Source organism: Oryctolagus cuniculus, chromosome 3 (assembly GCF_051225735.1).
Source record: "Oryctolagus cuniculus isolate XC-2025 breed Fujian yellow rabbit chromosome 3, ASM5122573v1, whole genome shotgun sequence".
NCBI classification, from domain to species: domain Eukaryota; kingdom Metazoa; phylum Chordata; class Mammalia; order Lagomorpha; family Leporidae; genus Oryctolagus; species Oryctolagus cuniculus.
In genome coordinates this window covers 37,954,255-37,979,290 of record NC_142869.1, presented here as the reverse complement: position 1 = coordinate 37,979,290, position 25,036 = coordinate 37,954,255, and the positions used below count along the sequence as shown (strand labels likewise).

The following is a 25,036-nucleotide window of genomic DNA, read 5'->3' as shown; positions in this document are numbered from 1 at the left end:
CCGTTCTGCCTGAACTTCTGCTCTTTACCCAGAGCCATGGCTGCCTGAAACATTCTCGGGATGCTCCTGGTATTTGAATCACTGTCTAAATAAAATTGACATCGGCTGGTGCCACGGCTCACTAGGCTAATCCTCCGCCTTGAGAGCCAGCACACCGGGTTCTAGTCCTGGTCGGGGTGCCGGATTCTGTCCCAGTTGTCCCTCTTCCAGGCCAGCTCTCTGCTATGGCCAGGGAGTGCAGTGGAGGATGGCCCAAGTGCTTGGGCCCTGCACCCCATGGGAGACCAGGAGAAGCACCTGGCTCCTGCCTTCGGATCAGCGCACTGCGCCAGCCGCAGCGCACCAGCCACGCCAGCCATTGGAGGGTGAACCAACGGCAAAAGGAAGACCTTTTTCTCTGTCTCTCACTGTCCACTCTGCCTGTAAAAAAAAAAAAAAAAAAAAAAAAAAACTTAAATAAATAAATAAAATTGACATAAAAAAAGTTTGGGAACTTTTTTAAGAGGTACAGAGAGAAAATATAGGAACTGTTTAAAAAAAAAAAGGTGGGTGATCCTGCAGGGACCCCAGAAGAGACCACAGAGGAGGCCAAGTGGGTGCCTCCTGAGGACGGGCGTGGTCTGATTTGCGTTCGGGTGGTCCCTCAGGATCCTGACCACGGTCACCATTGTTGTACCCTTCTCTCTCGACACCTCTTGCAACGTGGCTCCAAGTCTGTGTGAATCTACATCTCTGTAGCTACTCAGCAAAAAAGGAGATCCACCTTTAAAATAAGGGCGGGGCTCCCTTGGATCGTCAGGCATGTGTAACCAAGAGGTGGCCCACCAGAAAGTCCTCCCAAGTGAACGGCAGGATCTTTACTGCCCGCTGCAATTGGCTGAGAAAATGTCACGCAGGAAGTCAGCCCAGGCTGGGCCTTAACAAACACCTGAGACGTGCTGCCACACAGAAGACCAGGCGTCAGTGTGACAGGGCAACAGATGCAGGGCGCATGAAACACCCTGCCTCTGTGGACACAAGGAGGAGGCAATTCACAGCTCTGGAGTCAGTATGGAGGACTGGTTCCTGTTGATATGGGGGTACAGGGGGACGGGCAGGGGAATCTTCCTTTAAATAACCCAACATTGTATTCCTACCATCAAAATCAGACAAGTTCTGGGGAACTAGCTCAAAGTCACCTCCAAGGGAGCCACTCTTTTTGGTGACAGAATAATCTATAGTCTGCTTTCCCAACATTCTCCCATCTTCTTACAGTGCAAAGTAAAGTGAGGTGGATTTATGAAGTCAAAGTGAAACGAGGTTCATTTAAATTTTTTAAGATATTTTATTTATTTATTTGAGTGGTAGAGTTACAGACAGTGAGAGGGAGAGGCAGAGAGAGATGTCTTCCATCAGCTGGTTCACTCCCCAAATGGCTGCAACGGCCTGAGCTGTGCCGATCCGAAGCCAGAAGCTTCTTCCAGGTCTCCCACATGGGAGCAGGGGCCCCAGGACTTGGGCCATCTTCCACTGCTTTCCCAGGCCACAAGCAGAGAGCAGGACGGGAAGAGGAGCAACTGGGACATGAACTGGCGCCACAGGTGGAGGCTTAGCCTACTAGCCACTGTGTTACCCGGATCCTTTAATTTTGAGGCTTTCTCCTCAAACCTTCCAAACACAATCGGAGACTGTGAAGCCAAAGTCGGAAATCCCTGCTGTCCCACAAAACTTGCTGAGCGCAGTCGACTGATGGCCTTGAGGGAAAGTAAAGGAAAAACGAGTCCTAAAGCCCCTTCTTCAGGTAGAGCTAGATAGTAAGCGACAGAAGCAGCAGTTTCATTTTGTGGATGATTTCATGGCCTCTGGGATCCAGCCACTGGGCCGCTCCTGCTGTGGGGCCACCCGGAGGGGCGAGGGGCAGAGGCTGCCTGGGCCCAGGTCCCCAAGGAGTCACACACAGCTAAGGGAAGCTGCCTCTAAGCCTTCAAAGGTAAGTCAAGGGCGTGGGCAAGCTTTCTTGAACACAGAGCGCACTCACGCATGTACTTGACTAGAGAGAAACTTCTAGAAACATTGCCTCCGAGTGCATTCCGAGACACAGCCCGGCTTTTTCCCACGGAAGGGGAGAGCGATGAACGGAGGCAGTCGCACTCGCTGGTGTGCCGGGCGACGTCGTAGGGTTTCATGATCTGACAGAAGTACTAAGGCGCGCACGGAGATGGACAGGGCACCCACCATGCACCCGGAGCTTCTGGCCCAGTCTCCTGTCAGGAGAAGTCTCTGAAATCCTTCCGCTCTGAGTGGGCCCTCCCGGAGCCCCCAGACCAGGCTTTGCCAACAGGAGCTGGGCAGGTTCCGCAGCTCCGGTCTTCCTCTCAAGCAGATATAGGAGTCTGCAGATTCCATCCTGAATGTCTGTCTTGAGCGTGTCCGGAAGCACACGAGGCCCCAGGCGACACACACAGAGGCCCAGGACCCAGTTCCTGCCCGGGAGAAGCCCACAGCCTCGAGGGGCAGCCAGGCTCAGTGGTGTCTCACGCCAGCGGCTCCTGAGCCAGTGCCATGGTTGCCAGGTAGCAGGGTCTGGACAGTTATTCAAGCCCGGAAGTCAAGCCCTGCTCTCAGCTCTGCCCCTTGACACGTGAGATCCTCTGCCTACGGTGTAATACGTATAATTAGAGAATTACTAAACCTCTCTCCCATAATGAGCTGCAGTTGCATATGCTCAGATATACTCGAGTGGTTCAAATTAAAAGCGAATGCAATTCTGTTACCAAGTCTCCTTGAGTACAATCCAAGCTTCCAGTTCCCATCAGCCTTTGGAGCCATTATTGTGGCTTCAACACACCACTCACAGCAAGTGCCATGAGAATGAATGAGACTCCTCATGTTACAATGCCTAGCTATATGTTTTTTAAATTTTATTTTCATTTTATTTGAAAGGCAGAGAGACAGATGGAGAGAGAGCTTCCATTCTGCTGGTTCATTCCCCACCACAGCCAGGGTTGGGCCAGGCCAAAGTTAGGAGCCCAGAACCTAACCAACTGAGTCTCCCACGTGGGAAGCAGGGATCCAAATACTTCAGCCACCATCTGCCGTCTCCTAGGATGAGCATCAATTAGCAGGAAGATGGATTGGAAGGGGAGTAGCCAGGACTTAAAGCAGACATCCCAATATGGGATGTGGGTGTCCCGTGAGGTGACGCAAGTGCTGCCCCACATGCCCACCCCCAGTGCCTGGCTCTTAAACAACCAAGCCCTTGGTTGTTATGGACATCTGTTGTTTTTGTCTGCTCAGCACCCATTCCCCCCTTTTGTAGTCAGAGCTCCTCACCTGGTTTTGGGGAACAGTCATGCCCTGTGGAATGCAAGCAATCTTATTTGAAAGGCTAGGAAGGTAACTGTTGTTGTTGTTGTTGTTGTTGTTGTTGTTATTCAAGGGGCAGAAGAGGGAGAGAGAGAAAGTGTACTTCCACCTGCTGCCTCAGTCCAAATGCTTTCCAAATGCCTGTAATGACTGGGGCCGGGCCAGGGCCAAAGCCAAGAACAGAGAACTTAATCTACGTCTCCCATATGGATGGAAGGAACCCGACTGCCTGAACTATCATCTCTCCTCCCAGAGTCCTTATTAGCAGGAAGCTAGAGTTAGGAGCCAGAACCAGGAGCTGGACCCCAGGTACGGGACCCCAGGTACCCTGGTATGGGATGCAGGAATCTTAATAGCTGTCTTAACCTCTAGGCCAAATGCCCGCCCCCTGCAATTTTAATCTTGAATGATCCTGAGAGTGCTCAGAGATCAACTGGGGCCGCAGAACGCTGACGAGGTCACCCACTGACTCATGCTCCCGGCCCCAGGGTCTCCTCACTCTGTCCCCTCTCCCGCCTATATTTTCTGCTTTCCTTTATTTCTGCAAACTACCTGCAGATATTTGGAATAAGCATCTTTTTGCTTAAAGCGACCAGAGTTAGCTTCTGTTGCTCACCATGGAGGTGCTCTGACTGCCACACACACCTTCAGAAAAAGTCCAGGTCATTAAACTAGGAAGCCAAAACAGAAATTTTAGAGCAAAAAGAAGTCCTCAAGATCTAATCCAATGCTTTTGCTTCTCAGACAATCTGACCCACAGAAGCAACGTGACTTGACTGCTACTCCACTTCTGATCCAGCTCTCTGCTGTGGCCTGGGAAAGCAGTAGAAGATGGCCCAAGTCTTTGGGCCCCTGCACCCACGTGGGAGACCTGGAAGAAGTTCCTGGCTCCTGGCTTCGGATCAGCACAGCCCCTGCCCTTGCAGCCACCTGGGGAGTAAACCAGCCAATGGAAGACCTCTCTCTCTCTCTCTCTCTCTCTCTCTCTGTCTCTCCTCTCTCTGTGTGACTCTGACTTTCAAATAAATAAATAAATCTTTTTAAAAATCTTCATTTATAGGCACTGAAATCCTAATTTTATAAAATTTTCAAGTTTCTCAACATACTCTTTCAATTTTTTCCAAACATTTAAAAATGTCCACCATTCTCAGTTCCTGTCCTGTACAACAACAGGTAGCAGGCTGGATCTGACCTGGCTTTAGTGTGCCCACCTCTGGTTTAAGCCAATTTGAGTTGGGATTTCTGCTGCTTACAACAAAGTCTACAATAAACTCATCCATATATTTACTGGTTGGTTACTATGTGGGAGGCATATAATGAGGAAAGAAAGAATCCCTCCCCCCTCGGACCTCCTGAACCAATGAGGGACTCCAGGGCTTCCACAATAAAAGCCACCCTTTATTGAGTACCTATTCCAATATGCTACTTGCATTGCCCTTCAGAGAATTATCTTATTTAGTCTTCATCAACAATGCCATAAAGTGGCTTATTCCTGCGTAACAGACAGATGAGGACAGCAAGGCTCACAGAGATCCCGCACCTGGCTTAAAGTCAACTAGCCACCACGTAGTCAAGCAAAGCATCCAGGTTGTGTTGATTCTGAAGCCTGGGGACCCAAACGCTGTGCCAAGAGAACTCCCCTTAGTGGGGGCTCCCACCCTCGCTGGGATTCCCATCGGCCCCCACCTGCCCTCCACCACCAGCGACACCCACTGAAACCCTGCTCACCCCCTATTCCAGATCCCCTGTCCTCTACCGCTGCCCCTCTTCCTGATCACGCACCTTGAGCTTAGGGCATGGGAGTTTGATTGTCACTGGTCTTTCCCTGTTTGTTCTCAGTCCCTAAGCTACACACCAGTGTTAGCAGTAGAAAGGTCCCTTAGCCTCTGTAGCCTGTAGGGACAAACAGACAGTAAACTCAAGCCTAGCAAAAGCATAGGACTAAAGGAGAGAGCAGACAGATCAAGAAATGATGAAGAGGGCTGGCGCCGTGGCTCAATAGGCTAATCCTCTGCCTTGCGGCGCCGGCACACCGGGTTCTAGTCCCGGTCGGGGCGCCGGATTCTGTCCCGGTTGCCCCTCTTCCAGGCCAGCTCTCTGCTGTGGCCCAGGAAGGCAGTGGAGGATGGCCCAAGTGCTTGGGCCCTGCACCCCATTGGAGACAGGAGAAGCACCTGGCTCCTGGCTTCAGATCAGCGCGGTGTGCCGGCCACAGTGCACTGGCCGCAGCAGCCATTGGAGGGTGAACCAATGGCAAAAAGGAAGACCTTTCTCTCTGTCTCTCTCTCACTGTCCACTCTGTCAAAAAAATAAAAATAAAAAAAAAAATGATGAAGAACCGAAACATATTACTTTCTGTGATTGGAAAAGAAAGAAGGGCACATAAAAGATGAGTCCCTCAAATGAAACCAACACATCTGGGAAATACTTGAGGGAATAAAAGTTCAATCAGCTGGGGCCAGCACCGTGGCTCATTAGGTTAATACTCCACCTGCGGCTCTGGCATCCCATATGGGCGCCAGATTCCAGTCCCGGTTGCTCCTCTTCCGGTCCAGCTCTCTGCTGTGGCCCAGGAGGGCAGTGGAGGATGGCCCAAGTGCTTGGGCTCCTGCACCTGCATGGGAGACCAGGAAGAAGCACCTGGTTCCTGGCTTCAGATCAGCATAGCGCCAGCTGTAGTGGCCATTTGGGGAGTGAATCAATGGAAGGAAAATCTTCCTCTCTGTCTCTCTCTCTCTCTCTCACTGTCTATAACTCTACCTGTCATAAGCCGGCGCTGCGGCTCACTAGGCTAATCCTCCGCCTGCGGTGCCGGCACTCCAGGTTCTAGTCCTGGTTGGGGTGCCAGTTCTGTCCCGGTTGCTCCTCTTCCAGGCCAGCTCTCTGCTGTGGCCCGGGAGTGCAGTGGAGGATGGCCCAAGTGCTTGGGCCCTGCACCCGCATGGGAGACCAGGAGGAAGCACCTGGCTCCTGGCTTCAGAGAGGCACAGCGCACCGGCCTTAGTGGCCATTTGGGGGGTGAACCAACGGAAGGAAGACCTTTCTCTCTGTCTCTCTCTCTCACTAACTCTGCCTATCAAATAAATAAATAAATAAATAAATTTAAAAATAAATACTTGTCAAATAAATAAAAAGTTAGATCAGCGGGCAAAGATAAAGACTGGAACAACTAAAAGGAAAGGAATAGAATGAGGAGATGAATTGGTATCTGTACTTAAAAGAGAAGGCTCACCACCTCCACCCCACCCCACCCCACAAAAAAAAAAAAATGTGAGGACATAATACAGAAAAATTTCTCCAGACCCCAGGAATGCTTGAATCTGCAGTTTAAGAGGACCCATACAGGTGCCAGTTCGAGTTCCAGCTGCTCCGTTTCTGACCCAGCTCCCTACTAGTGCACCTGGGAAGGCAGTGGAGGATGGCCCAAGTCCTCGGACCTCTGCACCCACACGGGAGACCTGAATGAAGTCCTGGCTTGCGGCCATTTGGGAGTAAACCAGAAGATGGAAGATCTCTCTGTCCCTCTCTCTACTCTAACTCTGCCTTTAAAATAAAAAATAATCTTTTTTTACAAAAGAGGACCTACTCTAAACTAGGAAAATTTGATATTGAACTATCCACAAGGCTTCAAGAATAAAGAATTTTTCAGGGGCTGGTGCTGTGGTGTAGTGGGTTAAGCCACTGCCTTCAACACCGGCATCCCATGTGGGCACCAATTCTTTTCCCAGCTGCTGTACTTCCCATGCTAATGGCCTGGGGAAAGCAGCAGAAGATGGTCCAAGTGCTTGGTCTCCTGCCACTCACATGGGAGACCCAGATAAAGCTCCTGGCTTCAGCCTGACCCAACCTTGGTCATTGCAGCCATCTGGGGAGTGAACCAGAGGATGAAAGATCTCTGTCTCTCCCTCTCTCTAACTCTTTCAAATAGAAATAAATAAATCTTAAAAGAAAGAAAGAGTTTTTCAAGTATCCAAGAAGAAAACCTAAGTCCTGACAAGAGGGAAATGCTAAGCCTGGCTCATCCTTCCAAATAGCAACATTCAATGCCAAGGTAATGACAGCAAGCCTGCAGGGTTCGGAGCGCAAAAGCAGGTGACCCAAGGAGACTGCACTCGGCAAGCATTCACCAACAGAGGGGCCACAGACTCTCACATACGGGAGCATTTGAAGAAAACAGCACCATTGAGTCCTTCCCGATAAGGGGAAAGGGTTTTTGTATTTTTAGCTCTTTCTTTCTTTATTTGGAGACGCACAGAGCTCCCATCCACCAGTTCACTCCCCAGTGGCTGGGCCTGGACCAGGCTGAACTGGGAGCCAGGAACTCATGTGAGTGAGTGGTCTCCCATGTGAGTGGCAGGGACTCATCTATCTGAGACACCACCTGCTGCCTCCCAGGGTCTACATTAGCAGGAGGACAAAGCAGGAAGTGAGCTGTCAAACACAGGCATTCCAATATCTTAATCACTGGGCTACACGGCCTGAAAAAAACCCCATTTGACAACAAAATACAGCCCGTCAAGAAATTGACAGAACTAAAGAATTAGTAATATGATAACAGGACTGGCAGTAAACACTGAATTCAACTAAATATAGAAAAAAGAGTAAACCTCTGGAGAAGCCAATGGATACAGATCAGAATGTAGATGTTATAAACCCAAACAAATTAAAAGAATCAGAGCAGCACCAAAAATCAGGAGACAAGAAGTATGAGGGCACTGGATCATCTTATTACCCAGAAGGAAGTCCATGCAAACCACTCACTCAGCCTCTCCATCGATTCTCATCACCTATTGCATCTTTCTAACCTTGTAACGATGTTTTAGAAATGAATATGCCTTGGGGCCAGTGCTGTGGTACAGTGGGGGAAGCTGCCGCTTAAGATGCTGCCCCCACACATCAGAGTGATGGTTAAAGTCCTGGCTGCTCCACCTCTGCTCCAGCTTCCTGTGAATGCACCTGGGAAGGCAGGAAAAGATGACCCAAGTCTCTGGGTCCCTGCCACACATGTGGGAAACTCGGATGGAGTTCCTGGCTCCTAGCTTCAGGAGCCCAACCCAGGCTGTTGCTGCCATGTGGGGAATGAGCCAGTGAATGCAAGATCTCTCTCCCTCTCTGTTGCTCTCCCTTCAAAATAAATAATCCTTAAAAAAAAAAAAGAAAAAGAAAAAAATGAATATGTCTTGTCATTCAAAGACTAATATTTGAAGTCAGTTTTACCTGAGTTCCTTTCTTGTGTTATGTTCAGGTAAAACCAACACTAATACTTTTAATGTTTTAATATTTTTCAAAGTATACACAATATGATCATGCTACTATAAAATTAGAGAGAGACAGACCTGGACTACATTTATCAAGTATAGTTAATTGGTTGTTTTTGGACAATAATAGCAAAATAGCTAACTTTTTAAAAGATTTATCTAAAAGGCAGAGAGACCAAGAGAGAGATGAAGAAATCTTCCATCCACGGGGTTTACTCCCCAAAATGCCCACCATGGCCTGGGCTGGGTCAGGCCAAAGTTGGGAGTCCAGAGTTCCATCCAGGTCTCCAATGTGGGTGGCAGGAACCCAAGTACTTGAGCCATCATCTGCTGCCTTGCCAGCACATTAGCAGGGAGCTGGATCAGAGGTAGAGGGGCAATCCAATACGGGACGTGTCACCCCAAGCAATGACTTAACCCACTGTACCATAGCACCTACTCCAGCTAATTTTTTTTTTTAGATTTATTTATTTATTTGAAAGTCAGAGAGAAAGTTACACAGAGAGAAGAGAGGCAGAGAGAGAGAGAGAGAGAGAGAGAGAGGTCTTCCATCCACTGGTTCACTCCCCAGTTGGCCGCAATGGCTGGAGCTGGGCCGATCCAAAGCCAGGAGCCAGGAGCTTCCTCTGGGTCTTCCCATGCGGGTGCAGGGACCCAAGGACTTGGGCCATCTTCCACTGCTATCCCAGGCTATAGCAGAGAGCTAGATTGGAAGTGGAGCATCTGGGACTCAAACTGGTGCCCATATGGGTGCCAGCACTGCAGGCGGCAGCTTTACCCACTATGCCACAGCACCTGCCCCAGCTAATTCTTACTGTAAACTCAGCATGTCAAGCAATATGTTAGATACTTTACCATGTATCTACAAATTTGTTTCTCAAAAGATTCCTAAAGAGTAGACACTATCATCACCCCATTTTTTAGATGAGGGAAAGAGACTCTTACCGTTCTACACAAACGGTAAATGTGAGCGCTAAGAGCCAAGCCTGGAACTAAGGCTCGAGGGTCTGTGTTCTTCATTATCACCTTGGATTGCTCCTGCACACAAGGGTAGCTACAGCATTACTGGCTTTCCTTGTACATGAATTTTTTTTAAAAGATTTTATTTATTTATTTGAGAGGTAGAGTTACAGACAGTGAGAAGAAGAGACAGAGAGAAAGATCTTCCTTCTGTTGGTTCACTCCCCAGATAGCCACAATGGCCGGAGCTGAGCCGATCCGAAGCCAGGAGCCAGGAGCTTCTTCCTGGTCTCCCATCTGGGTGCAGGGGCCCAAGCACTTGGGCCAACTTCAACTGCTTTCCCAGGCCATAGCAGAGAGCTGGATTGGAAGAGAGGCAGCCAGGACTAGAACTGGCACTCATACGGGATGCCGGCACCGCAGGCGGAGGATTAACCTACTGTGCCACAGCACTAGCCCCTGTACATGAATTTTTAATTGAGGATCATGCGTCTTTTTTTTAAAAAAGTCATCAATGGGACCAGTGTTGTGGCATGGTGGGTAAAGCCACTGCCTGCGATGCTGGCATCCCATATGGGTACCTCTTCGTGTCCCAGCCGCTCCAGTTCTGATCCAGCTCCCTGCTAATGGCCCGGTAAAAGCAGTGGAAGATGGCCCAAGTATTTGGGGCCCTACCACCCACATGCCACCCATGTGGGAGACTCAGATGAAGCTGCTGGCTCCTGGCTTCAGCCTGGTCCAGCCTTGGCTGCTATGGCCATCTGGGGAGTGAACCAGTGGGTGGAAGTTCTCTCTCTCTGTTTTTCCTTCATTCTGTAACTCTTTCAAAATAAATAAGTAAATTTTTAAAAGAAAAGTCATTACCAAAAAAAATAAAAGAGCTTTTATTTGGAAAACAAGATAAATATTCTCAGATATTTCAGGCCAATAGGGTAGAGTCCAAATCATCCTCCCCACCCCGTATCCAGCCCCATCTAATCCAGGCAGACTTCTTGGAGGAAGTGTGTATGTGGCAGGGATTGGTGGAGGAGGCTTTCAGAGGCATAGGCTTTGCAACAATAGGTGAACTAAACTTTAGTGACAATCAATGCAAAAGAGTGATTGGAGATTCCAAACAGCCTACCTGTGTTTTATCAGCTCTGGGCAGATTAGCCAGAGGATCACCTCTGGGAGAGAAGAAACCATGCAATCAGATGAGAGGTCACACCACAGAGGGCCAAGGCCTGGGCTGCCTGGATAGCTTCCTGTCCCCATGACCAACCTGCTCCACGGTCTGAGTGCTACACAAAAGGGTGGTGACGGGGAGCCTCTGTCCCAGGAGGGCGGAGGAACAGCTTTTGTGTCTCCTGGGACTGGCGCCCACTTACACGTCCCATCCTTTTGACAAGTCCCCTTGTCAATGTCCCTCAGCCACCAAATGAATGACTAAAGGGGAGAGGAGAAGAAGTGCATAGCCCCAAAAACAGAGAAAGACTGAGCGAGGGACAGAGCAAGTTAATAAATAAAACAAGAGCCTGAAGGGAAGCGCTGCTTTGTCAGAATATAAATATTTCCCTTCCCCTTTTATCTTTAATGTAGTGTGAGAAGCTTATTAAAGGCAAATGCACCGCGCTCCCCCGAGCCCCCGCGCCAGCCTCGCGGGGAGCTGCCTGTGGAACGGCTGCCGAGCCGGCACCTCTAAACTCTTCCCTGCTGGAAGCGCCCAACAACTGGGAAGGGAAGCCATTGTGGCCAGAGGAGCCTTATCTGGATGGGCCGGGTGTCAGGTTATGTTAATGGCCGGGAGATGCTGAGAGACTGAAGACCAGAGGACTGCGCCAAGGCTCGGGCAGACGGAGCTGGGCTGCCCCTCGGCTCCACTGGTGAGGACAATCCAGAGTGAGACAAAGGGGACTCTGTCCAACAGGGGCAGCACTGTGCACCTCACATCTCCGAGAGGACGGCCAGCAAAACCCCAGTGCCATGGCAGGAGAGATGGCCCACCGACCGCCCTGAAAGCCCAGGCTGGGGCATTCGCAGCCCGCAGCCCGGCTCAACCTAGCAGAGTCTGGCACGCGCTCGGTGCTCCTGAGTTTGAAAGGCAAGAGACAGGGACCGCATGGGGCTGGTTTACCACCCTATTTGCAGAGCAAAGTACAAGGACTGGCCCATGACGCCATGAATGAATGAAGGAAGGAAGGAATAAAAGAAAGAACGCATGCATTCGAACACCAGGAAGGGATCTCATTATCCATCTCAACTGCCTCTCCAGTGCTAGCCAAACTTCGGGTTCTGCCAAGCTTGGGGGATCTCACACACTGCCGACCCTTTGGAGACAGCTAGGGTTAAGCCTCCCAGCCACCAGGTGCCAGGGTGCAGCCAGGGCTGGGACGGGCGGCGAGGACAGCTAGAAGATGCCGCCATGGGTGCTTGTTCATTCACTCCTCTTTCCTCTGCTCTCCCGGCATGGCTGACCCTGGCTGCCCTACCCTTACGCCCACCCTGAACATATCCACGAAGCTGTTTCTACGACAGACACTTTACAGATCTGCATCTCCAGCTCTTTCCTAACTGAAGCAGGGTATTCCTTCACCTCCTCTCGCTTCACGAGGGTCTGCTGGCACGTCAGAACCCTTAGGCACCGAAGTCATCATTCCTGCTACAGAACCTGTTGGGCACCCCCACTTCCTGCCCTCCTCCCTCCCCGTTTTGCCGTCCTGTTGGGAGCCATTCTCACTGCCTTTGTGTCTAGAGCCTTTCCCGCTGAACCCCGTCGGGTTGGGGTAAAGACTGGGCTAGGAGGCATTGCTATTCCACTGCGCTCAGCACCTTCAGGCTCAAGGACGTCGTGTGGCCATGTCTGTGTTAGGGCCGGTGTGGGCTGCACTGGTGGAGAACCACGCTTTGCCAGCCCCCAGGGACTTCCCTGCCCACTTCTTAAGCAGCCACGTAGCTGTCTGCAATCCCTGATTTAAATATTGCGGCCCCTGCTTAAGCCCCACCCAGTCTCCCTCGGCTGCTGCCTGCATCCGCTTTGGGGGCTTAGAGCCTTGAGAGGGCCTATTTCCAGGGTTCCCACAAACGGTGGGGAGAAGTGGGCAGGCGCACAGGTATCTGAGGGGCGGCTGTGTGGGAGCAGGATTAAATGTGGACTGTGCAGATCAATGGAAGCCTTGGGGAGGCAGATTTCTGTTCAATATAATGAAGGACTTTCTAACAATTAAAGCTGTCCAAGCAATGAAATGGGAACCTCTAACGAAAGCCCTGTCTCCAGGGGTTCAGGCAGAGGCGAGATCTCTGCAGGCAGAGAGGCTCACGGGCCGGGGCCTCACACATGTGCCAGTGTGGTGCAGTGGCGCCTCCAAGTTCAAATCCCAGCCACCAGTTACCAGCACTGCGATCCAGGGCCCATTATTCAGCCGAAGTCTCCATTGTGCCATCTGCAAAATTGCAGATGAAAACCCACGAGACTTTCTGGGCAACTGTGAGAGTTTTCTAATGTTTATCTAAAAGCACCTGTGTTTTTTAAACAGTCAGATGGTGCTCTAAGCCTTTGGGTACTGAAAGCCATTACTGAGTTATAGAAATCATAAAAGGGAAGCCACCAGTTTTCATTTTCTATGATATAAAACAGTACTGTTGTAATTAATTGGTTTGGAGCTTTTAAAAAGATATACTGGGGCCGGTGTTGTGGCGTAGCGGGTAAAGCCTCCGCCTGCAGCGTCAGCATCCCATATGGGCTCTTGGTGGAATCCTAGCTGCTCCACTTCTGACCCAGCTCCCTGCTAATGCCCTGGGAAAGCAGTGGAGGATGTGCTTGGGCCCCTGCACCCACATAGGAGACCTGGAAGAAGCTCCTGGCTCCTGGCTTCAGCCTGGCCCACCCCTGGCCATTGCAGCCACGTAGGGAGTGAACCAGCAGATGGAAGAATCTCTCTCTATGTCTCTGCCTCTCTCTCTCTGCCACTCTGCCTTTCAAATAAATAAAATAAATCTTTTTTATAAAAGTAGAAAAACAAAAAAAAATGATATACAGCAGCCTGCATTCAAGGGCATCATGAGATGGGCATAGGGTCAGTGAGTGGGGTCTGGAGCTTGAGGGGGAAGAGATTGAGTTCGGCTCCTGTAATTGTTATTTTATACACGCACTTCAGTGTTTAAGCTTTCAGAATTTAGGATGAGGAAACCTATTTTAAACCAACAAATGTAACTGCATAAGGAAAAGGAGTAGAAAACATAATTTATTTATTCAACAAATAAACACCCACACTGTGCAAACACTCTTAGAAATACAAATAGGATTCGCTGCCTGCCAGGGACTTGCCAGGTAGCAAACAGCTGCTTCTGACCCTTCCACTTGCTAAAGCGGGCAGTGTAAATCTAGAATGTTCTGACATCCTTAGGCTCTGTAAATCTAGAATGTTCTGTCGGGTGTTTTGAATTGGCTCGTGTTCCAAACAAAATGGGCAGTTCAATAATTACAGCTTGGGAGTTGAGCCTTCTGAGAAGTGTACCCCTAGGGACTTAACTCTCGCCCCTGTCTTCCATCAGAATCGGTGAATTCTGGGTCCCTGGTCCCCAGGATCGAGAAGGGCATTTTTTTTTTGGCCTCCCATTTATACCAGTACAGTCCTTGATTCTGAAAGACCTGTGCCTAAAAGGGACATGAGTGGAAATAAACACGGGATGCCCCAAATATCTTTTCTGTGGGTGTCAGCACCCAGAGTGGAAAAAGAAAGCTTTGGGCTCCAGAGCTCCTGTGGCCTGCAGCAACTCACAAACAGGCATCCCTGGAGCTTATTGGAGACATTCAGATGGAAATGCGACTTTTCTCTGGCCCTGCCATTCCTCCTTCTGAGCCTACAGAAAGTAGAACCCTTAGCTCGCACCTGCCTGGACCAGACTGCCAGTAATAAATACCCTTTGCTGAGCGACTACAATGCACCAGGCACTAAGTTCACTATCTGCTCCCACTCGATCTTCACAGCCCTACAAAGCAGGCTGTATTATTGTTATCACCCATTTTACATATTAAGAAACTGAGGCCCACCAAAGTGAGGTAGCTTGTCCGATGCCGCCTAATCAACTAGCTACCCAACAAGGACTCAGATCCACAAAACCTGGGCGCTCAGTCACGCCTCTCAGACTGCAACGCTAAAGAAAGGGGAGAGGAGTGCCCACGATACCAAAACTAAGAGCTTAAAAAAGAGTTACAGGGAAAACCATTGTTGTTCCTCTCAGCAGATGGAGCCTGTGAGGTGGACACTAGGGCGGTGTCCTGTCCACCTTGCCTGATCCAGCCTCCCACGGACATCCTGGCCTTGCACCGCCTCCTGCACAGCTGGTCTCAGAAGAGGTGCACAGCAGGGCCCTCCCACTGAGGCTGCCCTGGGAAACACAAGCTCACCCCGTTTGCTCAGAATTTCTTCCCCTTCCTTTCTTTCCCACAGCTCTTTCTCTTCAAAGCAAGAACTGGCTGGGCCCAGTGCTGTAGTATAGTGGGCTAAGCCTCTACCTGCAGTGCCAGGATCCCATATGGACACCAGTTCGGGACCCGGCTGCTCCACTTCCAATCCAGCTCTCTGCTATGGCCTGGGAAAGCAGTAGAAGATGGCCCAAGTCCGTGAGCCCCTACACCCACGTGGGAGACCCAGAAGAAGCTCCTGGTTCCTGGCTTTGGATCGGCACAGCTCCAGCCATTGTGGCTATTTGGGGAATAAACCAGTGGATGGAAGACCTTTCTTTATGTCTCCCTCTCTCTTTAACTATACTTCTCAAGTACATAAATAAATCATAAAAAAAAAAAAAAAAAAAAGACGAAGCGAGAACTGGCTTCTAGGTTTTGTTCTTCGACTTAGTACCTGTGTAACCTTGGCCCTCTCTCTATCTCCATCTGCAAAATGGATTGAATAAAGAGTAGCCACCTGGAAGGGCTGATTTTGAGGATCAAGATTCAAGGAACGCAGGTGAAGGACCCAGCACAAGGCCTGCCTCACTGTCAGCACTCTTAACAAAAATAGTAACGGTATGACTAATGCACACACTGGAGTCAGCTGGCGCTGAAGTCAGGACACCCCAACCCGAGGGCCAAAACCCAGCAAGGCCAATTCGGTGCTTTAAAGCCACAGGCTGCTCAGAGCCGCCCCTGGGAGCCGCAGGCCCGGGGAGGGGAAGAGCAGGGGTGAAGTTTCACAGGTACTCCACAGGCCCGTTTGCTGCAGTGAGAAGTCTGTCGCTGCTTTTGTTTATCTCTTCTCTAAATGTTTCCTCCTGGGCTGTTTTCAAAACTCCTCCGCCTTGGTAGCAGCTCTTGACAAGTCTGCTGGAGGCCGCGGCGCATGCTGCCAAAGCTCTCTGCAGACCCCCTTCCTGTCCCTTCCTGACAAGGCACAGCTGTGCACTGCGCCACAGCAGAGAAGGCCAAGTCACCCGCTTTCCCGGGGTGGCTCCCGGGCACCAGCCCCGTTCCGGGCCCGCTGCAGCCAGTTCCTTGGGTCTTCCACAGCCAGCCCCAGCTGGAGGTGCCCAGGAAGCAGAGAGCATACAATTGGGCCCCTATGTGCAAGGTTCTTGGATAAAACACAGGCCCAGGCAGCCAAACATGTGGTTTCCAGTTCCAGTTCTTTCTGTGCGCCTTTGGACAAACCATTCCACCACCCTGGGCTGTCGTTTTCTCTTTATAAAATAAAGTGAAGGAATTACTGAAACTTCAGACCCCTTCTGAAAAACGAATCCCTGCACCTTTGTAAATGTTTGTTGTTCATTTTTGTTTATTTGAAAACCCGAGTGACAGAGACAGATCATTCATCCACTGGGTCACTCCCTGTATTTTTTACTCCACAATGGCCAGGTCTGGGCCACACTGAAGTCAGGAGCTAGGAACTCCATCAGGTCTCCCATAGAGGTGGCAGGGACTCCAGGCCTTGAGCCAGCGTCTGCTGCCTCCTTGTTGCCTTAGCAGGAGCCTGGATGGGAAGCAGAGGCGAGAATCTATCTCAGGCACCCCAGGTGGCAAAAAGGCTTAACCTGGGTTAAGGCTTAACCTGTGGCGCAGCGGGTTAACCCCCTGGCCTGAAGTGCCAGCATCCCATGTGGGCGCTGGTTTGAGACTTGGCTGCTCCACTTCCGATCCAGCTCTCTGCTATGGCCTGGAAAAGCAGTGGAAGATGACCCAAGTCCTTGGGCCCCTGCACCCATGTGGGAGACCCGGAAGAAGCTCTTGGCTCCTGGCTTCAGATCGGCACAGCTCCGGCCTTTGCAGCCAGTTGGGGAGTGAACCATTGGATGGAAGACCTCTCTCTCTCTCTCTCTCTCTCTCTAACTCTTTCAAATAAATAAATAAAATCTTAAAAAAAAAAAAAAAAAAAAGGCTACCCCTGCTGCACCACAACACTAGCCACCATTCTTCCACTTGCACCTTCCTCTCCAAACCACAGCGCAGGCTGGCTCCTAGCCCAGCACCAAACTCCTGCAATAACTGAGACAAACGCAAGGTCATCGCAGAAAGCCAGATTCCTCTGCGAAACAAAAGGCTAAGATCTAACATGGCGGGGGCCTACACTGCCAGCAGGTCGCAGAGCCTAGGCTCCAGATGCATTGTCTTTAAGGAAACAAAAGGCCCTGTGGCTTCTTTTATACTCTGGACTTGAGCGTCGCTGTATTCGTCCGCTCCAATCAGTTTTTGAGCACCCGGGGCTCCACGCCTTGCTCGTGGTACTGTGGCTGCTTCGGGATTTAAACAAATGCCTGAGACAAAAAACTATAAACAAAATAACTGGCCACTGAGGCAGGGAGCTGAAGACAGGGAGAGATTCCTCTGCTTGTTAATGAGAGAGTTAGCTAGCAAAGAAAGGATTCTCTGTGCCCCATGCTCTCCAAGCCAAGAGTCACACCATCCAACGGGGAAGGTCAGAACCCAGCCAGGACGGGCTGGGACTCACGCCAGTCCCAGTCCAGCTCACTTGTCGCCTCTCCTAACCCCTCTGCTACCCGCCACTTCCCTTTGGGGACCTCACCAGGTTACGCTGGCCTCAGGTGAAGCCATCCTCAAATTAAATCACAAAAAGGGACCGCAGGTCTGTAACGATCTGTGTTTATTTAGTAAATGGGTTGATTGCCCTCATTTGTGGAGATTAAGGGTTAATTTCCCAACGCAAAGCCAACCGATTTCTGGAAGGGCCACCCCAGATAATTAAGAGGAAAACACAAAATTCAAACGCCTCCCCCACGCCGCCCGCCCCTTCCCCCCCCCCCCCCATTTTGGCCTTTTGGCGGCCTCCCTGCCAGGTAGCCACAGGCCCCAGGCTCACCGAGGCTGGGAGGAAGGATTTGGTAAACAAAGGCTTAGGAATTCCTTAGGCCCCTTTAACTGACATCTGGCAAATTCGAGATCACATAACAGTTTCTCTCTCCCCCTCTCCTGGCTTTGAAAGGCAAATGTTTTGAGGTTTGTGTTTTCTCCCATTCACAGAGGTTTTAATCAAGTGGAGTCAAACCACTTTGTCCACACCTAAATTGAAGGGCCTGGCTCTGGAGTTGAACGTGCTGTTTGTAATAATGGGGAGGAGAGAGGGGGAAAGGAGACTAAGTGGAAACGTGAGAGGGAAGAAAAGTGACGGGCAAGTGGCCCTTGAGGGAGCACTCAGGGTGGGGGACAGGTGAGCAAGCCCGGCTCGGACTCAGACTCGGAGCTGCAGAGGCCCCAGTGCAGTCGACAGAGCCTGCCTCGACTTCCAGGAAACACCCCAGAAAATCCCCACTCTGAGAAGTCCTCACTTAGACAAGAAACCCCCAAACAGGACCGGGGCCAGCACAGCTGGGCCGGATCACAAAGTGGGGCTCCCCAGGGCCCACAGAGGTGAACCAACCTGCCTCAGGAGTCGGGCCCAGGCTGGCGAAGGCTCCCCCAGTCTTGGGTTCTCACCACCCTCGGCTGGTTCCCCAGGGGAGACAAAGGTGCAAGTCCGTCTCACACGCTCGGGAAGCTGGTAAGATGACGTCATCTATCGCCCCTAAGGAAACACACACACTTTTCACCCTATCATCAGCTAGTTTAGAGCCTGGATGCACATCAGAGTCACCTGGGGGAGCCTTTAACAGCCTCTGCGCGGGTGGGGCCCAGGAAGTAGGTTTTTCAAAATTCAATCTCTCTACCACCACCCTCAGCCTTTAAATGCTTTGGGGGTGCCCTTCGTACAGCTTTCCTAAGTGAGTCTCTGCAACCTAGGTCTCTGCCGAGTTTAGAGTTTAAAGATGAGAGGAGGGCATTGTTCACATGCGTTTGGCTCGTGCTCACTCACGATCCCCAGGTCTTTTGTCCCTAACTAGTCTTTCACCATGCTGCATCTCAGCAAGTTCTATGTCTTTATTTTCATTGAACTTCATCAGATGAATGAATCCCATGATTTGACTCAAAAATCCAGCCTCTACCTTGTAAGGCAAAACAGGAGAATAAAACAGCACCTGTCAAGAGGCTTTCAGAGCCATAGGTGGGTAAGCAAGTAGGGAAAGAATGTGGAGAAAAGAGCCTTCGACGGAGTGTTGATGACTATGCACACTGCTGCAAAATAGGATGAGGCTTGGCAATGATGCTTGATGACTATGCACACTGCCGCAAAATAGGATGAGGCTTGGCGATGATGCTTGGGAAAACCTACAGAGAGAAGTTCGTTTCAATCATATTTAAGAAATCAAGGGGCTGGCATTGTGGCATAGCAGGTAAGGCCGCTGCCTGTAGTGCCGGCATCCCATATGGGTGCTGGTTTGAGTCCTGGCTGCTCCTCTTCTGATCCAGCTCTCTCCTATGGCCTGGGAAAGCAGTAGAAGATGGCCTAAGTGCTTGGGTCCCTGCACCCACGTGGGAGACCCAGAAGAAGCTCCTGGCTCCTGGCTTCAGATTGGTGCAGCTCCAGCCATTGCAGCCAATTGGGGAGTGAACCAGCGAATGGAATACCTCTCTCTCTCTCTCTCTCTCTCTGTCTGTCTGTCTCTGTCTCTCCTCTCTCTCTGTGTGTGTAACTCTGACTTTCAAATAAGTTAAAAAAGAAAAGAAAAGAAAGAAATCCAGAAAGAGTCCACGCCAGGCTGGCATGGTGTGCCACAGCGGGAGGGATCCAGGCTCTTTCTCTTGTTTGCTCCATCCCCAAGGCCATCACAGGGCCTGCAGCAAGCTGTGGCGTTCCAGCCGTGGGGAGGAAAGGAAATTCAGATAGCCCATGTTTTTGGTGCATACAACACCATTTACTGACACGACATGGCCAGAATTCAGTGGATGCCCTAAGGAAGAGTGGAAAGTGGGTTCTTTTTTAAGATTTATTTTATTTGAAAAACAGAGTTACAGAGAGAGAAGTCTTCCATTTGCTGGTTCAACCCCAAATGGCCACAGCAGCCAGAGCTGAGTTGAACCGAATCCAGGAGCTTCCTCCAGGTCTCTCAAGAGGATGCAGGGGCTCAAGGACTTGGGCCATCCTCTGCTGCTTTCCCAGGTGCCTTAGCAGGGAGCTGGATCAGAAGTGGAGCAGCCAGGACTCGAACCTGCATCCACATAGGATGCCAGCGCTGCAGGCCGGGGCTTTAACCCGCTGCACCACAGCACCAGCCCCAGAAAATGGGCTCTTCACTCCAGTGAGTTACATATCTAGCTAAAGACTGGGGCTCTCTGCTACTATGGAAGAAGAGGAGAGCGATGCTGAGGGACAGCTAGCAGCCGCTGTGGCACGCTAAGGACGGATATGTTGTAGTGCATTCATTTTGCATAATAACCCAGGAGAAACCTTGATAGATCATTCCTGTCCTGCAACACTGTGGCGGTCCTAGGCCCAATCTGCTGATCCAGGCCATGCAGCAAGATGCAGGTGGCCCTAAGCCTGAGCCTTGGTAGTCAGCCCTGCTGGATGCTTCTCCCAGGCGGGTGCTAAGCCCCTGGAGTCAGCCTCTCACAGCAGTGCGCCCAATCCCCCAGGGCAAATCAGAAAACACCTGTGTTTTCCCCTTTCCCAGGCCCTGGCACTGAGGTTAATAAGGTTCTCTGCAGTGGCTAGCAATACACAGGCAGGCGGCTGGCTTTCCTCCCGGGCATGATAGGATTCCGAGGGAAGGAAGACAGACGGGAGGGCAGTTCTTGTGTTCTGGGCCGTGCGTCCGCTCCTTTTGAAACAAGCGTTCCTTCCCCACTTCGCCCGTTCTTTCCTCTCTGCCTCTCTCTCTCCCTTCCTTCCCAACTCTTCACCCAAGAACGGCCTCTGCCTCTGAGGCCACCATCTAAAGCTCTGTGCTCACTTCACCTTGGCCTCCCAGTTTCCTGCAAGCTGTTTCTGTTGTCTGGTGTCTGCTTGCTCCCTTCTCTCAGAGTTTCTCAGCTTCGGCCAGCAATTTCCCAAATAAGAGGATCTGATAAGGTGACCATTCTGTGTGCAGCAGGCACACCTGTAGGACTGTGGTCTCAGGCCATACAGCTCCATGGCTGGGTCACATCATCTATTCCTGGCTCATTCACTTGAGGTCAGGGTTCACATGGTACAGAGGTACAAAGATGGCAACATCAGTCTGAGGAAATGCTATGAAGCGAACTGTGGGAGGAGCAGCTGTTCCATTCCAGAATAGCCACCATGAACTTGTTTCGACCCAACATCGCACCACGCAACCAGCTCCTCACCACACACACACACACACACACACACACACCCGTACTTCCGTATGGTTCTCATTATTTCCATCCTTGAATTCAAAACATAATCAAGTAGGGCACGGGGCTTTCTGCAGGACTCAAGGCATTTGACAAGGCATCTGTGACACGATGCCCTGCTTCGGAATGCAGTATGGGTCAGTGGCTCCCAGACCTGATTAATTCACAGGAATCACCCAGTGACTTCTACCAATTAAATCCCCAAGTCTCATACCAGACAATCTAACTGAACAGGTCTGAAGGGGGCTCAGCCTTCCCGAAAATGCTTTCTTTTTCTTCCTCTCTCCTTCTGTTCCTCCTCTTCTTCCTCCACTTCCTCCTCCTCCTCCTCCTCCTACTCTCTTTTCTCAAGTGCCTCTGATGACCAGCTAGGTGTGGGCTCCACTGCTCTAGCTCCCATCCTCACTCTTCTAGAAGGTTCCTGGGGGCTTTCATCACTACGGAGAGTATGGTTCCTGCAGTTTCCCCCCATTCTTCACTGTCACAGCCTGCCAAGATCCTATAATGGGAAAGCCCACCAAGATTCCCGCCTGCCCCACATCTCCTGGTTCAGATGTCTACTAGCACTATTTCTGCAATAGGAATTAAGTTGTTCCTGGGGAACAGAGAAAGTGAGCAGACTCTTCTAAAAGTGGAAGATAGGCCAAGCCTAGACATTCCAGTCCACCATCCAAAATTTGAAATGGCTTTTGATCAGGCATTTAAAAGGACAAAATAACACTGTTTGCCATGAAGCAGTGCAACTTGAAGTAAAAAATATGAAACAGATCTTAGTTCAGCCTCGGCTTCAGACCCTACAGCACTGTTACGAATTTACACACGTTGTACCTGACATTTTCTAAACAGTGGCCATGATATGTAAAATATAAACTACTTTTGATGCTCAAAATAACCTTAAGAGAATGAATTCTAGAAACCCAGTGGTGTATTGGTGCCACCTCAGGGCCTTGTGGAGCTGATTGTGAGCACCTTTTGCAAATTCCAAGTTCAGCAATGTTATATGGGCTTGAACTCAGTCATGCTACCGGTATTTACACCACAGGAATTGGCAAATGTAAAGCTCAGGCCCTTTTTCCTAGAGAGCTGATGGTTAAACATTTACTAGCAAAACTCCATAAAAAATAATAACAACTTTAGCAAAGATCCAGAGCCACAAAATACGAGGCTAACTTGGCCTTTCATTTTATTTCCATGCTTTGCATCTGTGTAGCCAAAGTGGGATTATGCCCATGAAAATTTTTTGCTCACAAAGCATTTTATAAATATTATGTGATTAATTCTCACAACACCCTGGAGTATCTAGGGAGGCTAAGTAACTTACCTGGGGCAGAACAGGATATGGACGGTGAAAAGCAGAACTCAACCAGTCTATGAACCACCTCAGTAGGGGTGAGCATTATGGCGCGGTGGGTTAAGCTGCTGCCTGGGATATCCAAGGACTACATCAGAGTGCCTGGGATTGTGTCCTGCTTCTGCTTCTGATCTAATTTCCTGTTAAGGTGCCTGGAAGGTAGCAGGCAATGGCTCAAGTACTTGGGTTCCTGCCACCCACATGGGAGATCAGGGTGGAGTTCTTGGTTCCCAGCTTCAGCCTGGTCCAACCCTGGCTGTTGCAGATATCTGGGGAGTGAACCAGCAGACGGAAGCGTTCTCCCCCATACCACCCCACTAGCATTGTGTGTGTGTGTGTGTGTGTGCCCGTGCATGTGTGTCTCCCCCCCGTGCCATCACTCTGCCTTTCAGATGCTGTATCATGAGTTGCTTCACGAGAGGCCCACATGGCAAGGACCTGATTTGATTGATGACTCTGGCCGACAGCCTCTAGGTAACTGTAGCCCCGACCAACATGACCATGGTCTTGTGAGAGACTAAGCCAGGGGACCCAGCTAAGTACACATTCCAGACAGACAGAAACTATGGGATAGTATTTATCTATTATTTTTGAGATACGAGATTTCCAGTTGTTATGCAACAATGGATCCTTAGCAAACTCTCAACCAGAAGGGAAACGTTGACAGATTCAGTCACTGGAATCTGCCACATAAATCATCTCCATAGGATGAGGCCTATACACCTCACACGATGATAGCAGAGCTCTCCCTGTCTTCAGTCTGGACGCCTCTGACTGTCATAACACGGCAAGGTGTTTTAGGGATGAGAACGTGCCCATTTGGAGGAATGGTCAACACCCCCAAACAACTGCGAGCACCAGTCAATGGCAACCTGGCCAACTGGAAATTCCAAGTCCTCAGGGTCAATGGTTTGGTAAGAGAGGCTGGGAAGGGAAGCGCCTGCTAAAAGCTGTCCTTTCTGGTCTTCCATGAGTCATCCTTCCAGGTAGAGTTTCATTGTCATGGCAGGATTGTGGCAGCAGGAAAGTGGCCATTTTCAAATCCAACCTGCCATCAGAATGTATCTCAACTAGATAAACCTGGGACTTGGCCAAAATAAGTAGCATTTAAAAAACCGGAGCCAATGAATACCAGCACTTTCCTATGGGTTCATACAAAGAGATTTGAAGAAATAAAGGCCTTTGTTATTTGAAAGGGCAGGGAGGACTGGAAGTTTTGCAGCAGTTTCCAAAGAAGACACCAATGAGCAGCTTTGGGAGTTGGGTGTGGAAGGTGTTGCTGGGACAAGAAAATGGATCCTGGACAGAATGTAAACTAATGTTACTGCATTTGTTGGAGAGTCTAAAATAGATCATTTAGCCTCCTCCACTGTGAACCCACTGTCTGTGTTCTAAAATCACAGCATTTTGCATCAGACAAACTATGGAAAGCTACAACACCCCTCACAAACAGCAAATTCTGATCTGGGGGAACAATCTTACATTGATTTTTTTTTTTTAAATAGTCTTTCAAAACAAAGCAATCTCAAAAATGTTTGCCTTTGCGTCTGTGTTTTTTGCACTTGTCTGCTTGGGACAGAGCAAGAGAAAACACATCTGTGAGGTTTTCCATCTGGGATGGGTTTTCTGCATCTCATGCATAGGCTGTTATTTTTAAGGGTTTTCTTTTTTCTTTCTAAAGTAGTACCCCTCCTCCCCAACACCGGAGGTATCTGGGGCGATAACAGGAGGAGTCGCAGTTCACCAGCTACACTGGTTTTAGCTGCACTGGAGATGGTATTTTATCTTGTCAGTTTTCATTTTATGTGATGGCAGAGCTTGGTATTTCTCTCTCGATAAGCAAAGATGACTTAGATCAGCGGCCTGATGAATAAGCATGAAAATCTGATTCAGGAAAGGAGGCTATCCTGGAGCTCACAGACAGAAAAAAGGAATGGAAGCTCCCACCACACACACTTTAAATGACAAAGCAGAGCCGCCCCATTGTCTTTAAACAGCGTCCTCTCCGAAACCGCAACACTCCTGGATGTTAGGGCACAAGGAAATAGTTTAGAAAGGAAAAGGAGAGCCCTTGAAAAAAATACAAGGGAGGAATACTGTTCTATTGCTCTTCATATCACCAAAGTGGGGGGAGGGATCAAAACCAGTCTGAGAGGGAAGGGGTGCCGTAGGGGCCGCAGGGAGGACACACTAGCTACCTCGGAGGGCTTCGGTCTGGACCCACCGACAGCAGCCGCAAGCGACGCAGAGCCGTCAAGTGGAAGGCAGGGTGTCCAGCGAACCTCAGTGGCAAAACGAAGGGCGCCGATGTCCCCATGGAGGGCAACCCCACGAACTCGGTAGCGATTTCAGGATCAGTTTTTCTCCTTGCAGGAGAAGAAGCGCACTGGGGGCAGCACCCTCGGCCGGCGGCGTTCAGCTCGATCGGAACCCGCTGGGAGCGCGGGCCGAGGGGCCGGC

At 50.2% G+C, this 25,036-nt stretch overlaps 1 long non-coding RNA gene across 1 annotated transcript; it reads right to left on the bottom strand.

Moving 5' to 3' along the window:
* Positions 1–1,305: 1,305 nt before the first annotated feature.
* On the bottom strand, positions 1,306–18,642 carry LOC149127315 (uncharacterized). The gene is made up of 2 exons (XR_016231949.1): positions 18,410–18,642; positions 1,306–2,634 (listed from the first exon to the last, which is right to left on the bottom strand). It is a non-coding gene; the product is annotated as an uncharacterized LOC149127315 (long non-coding RNA).
* Positions 18,643–25,036: the final 6,394 nt, after the last annotated feature.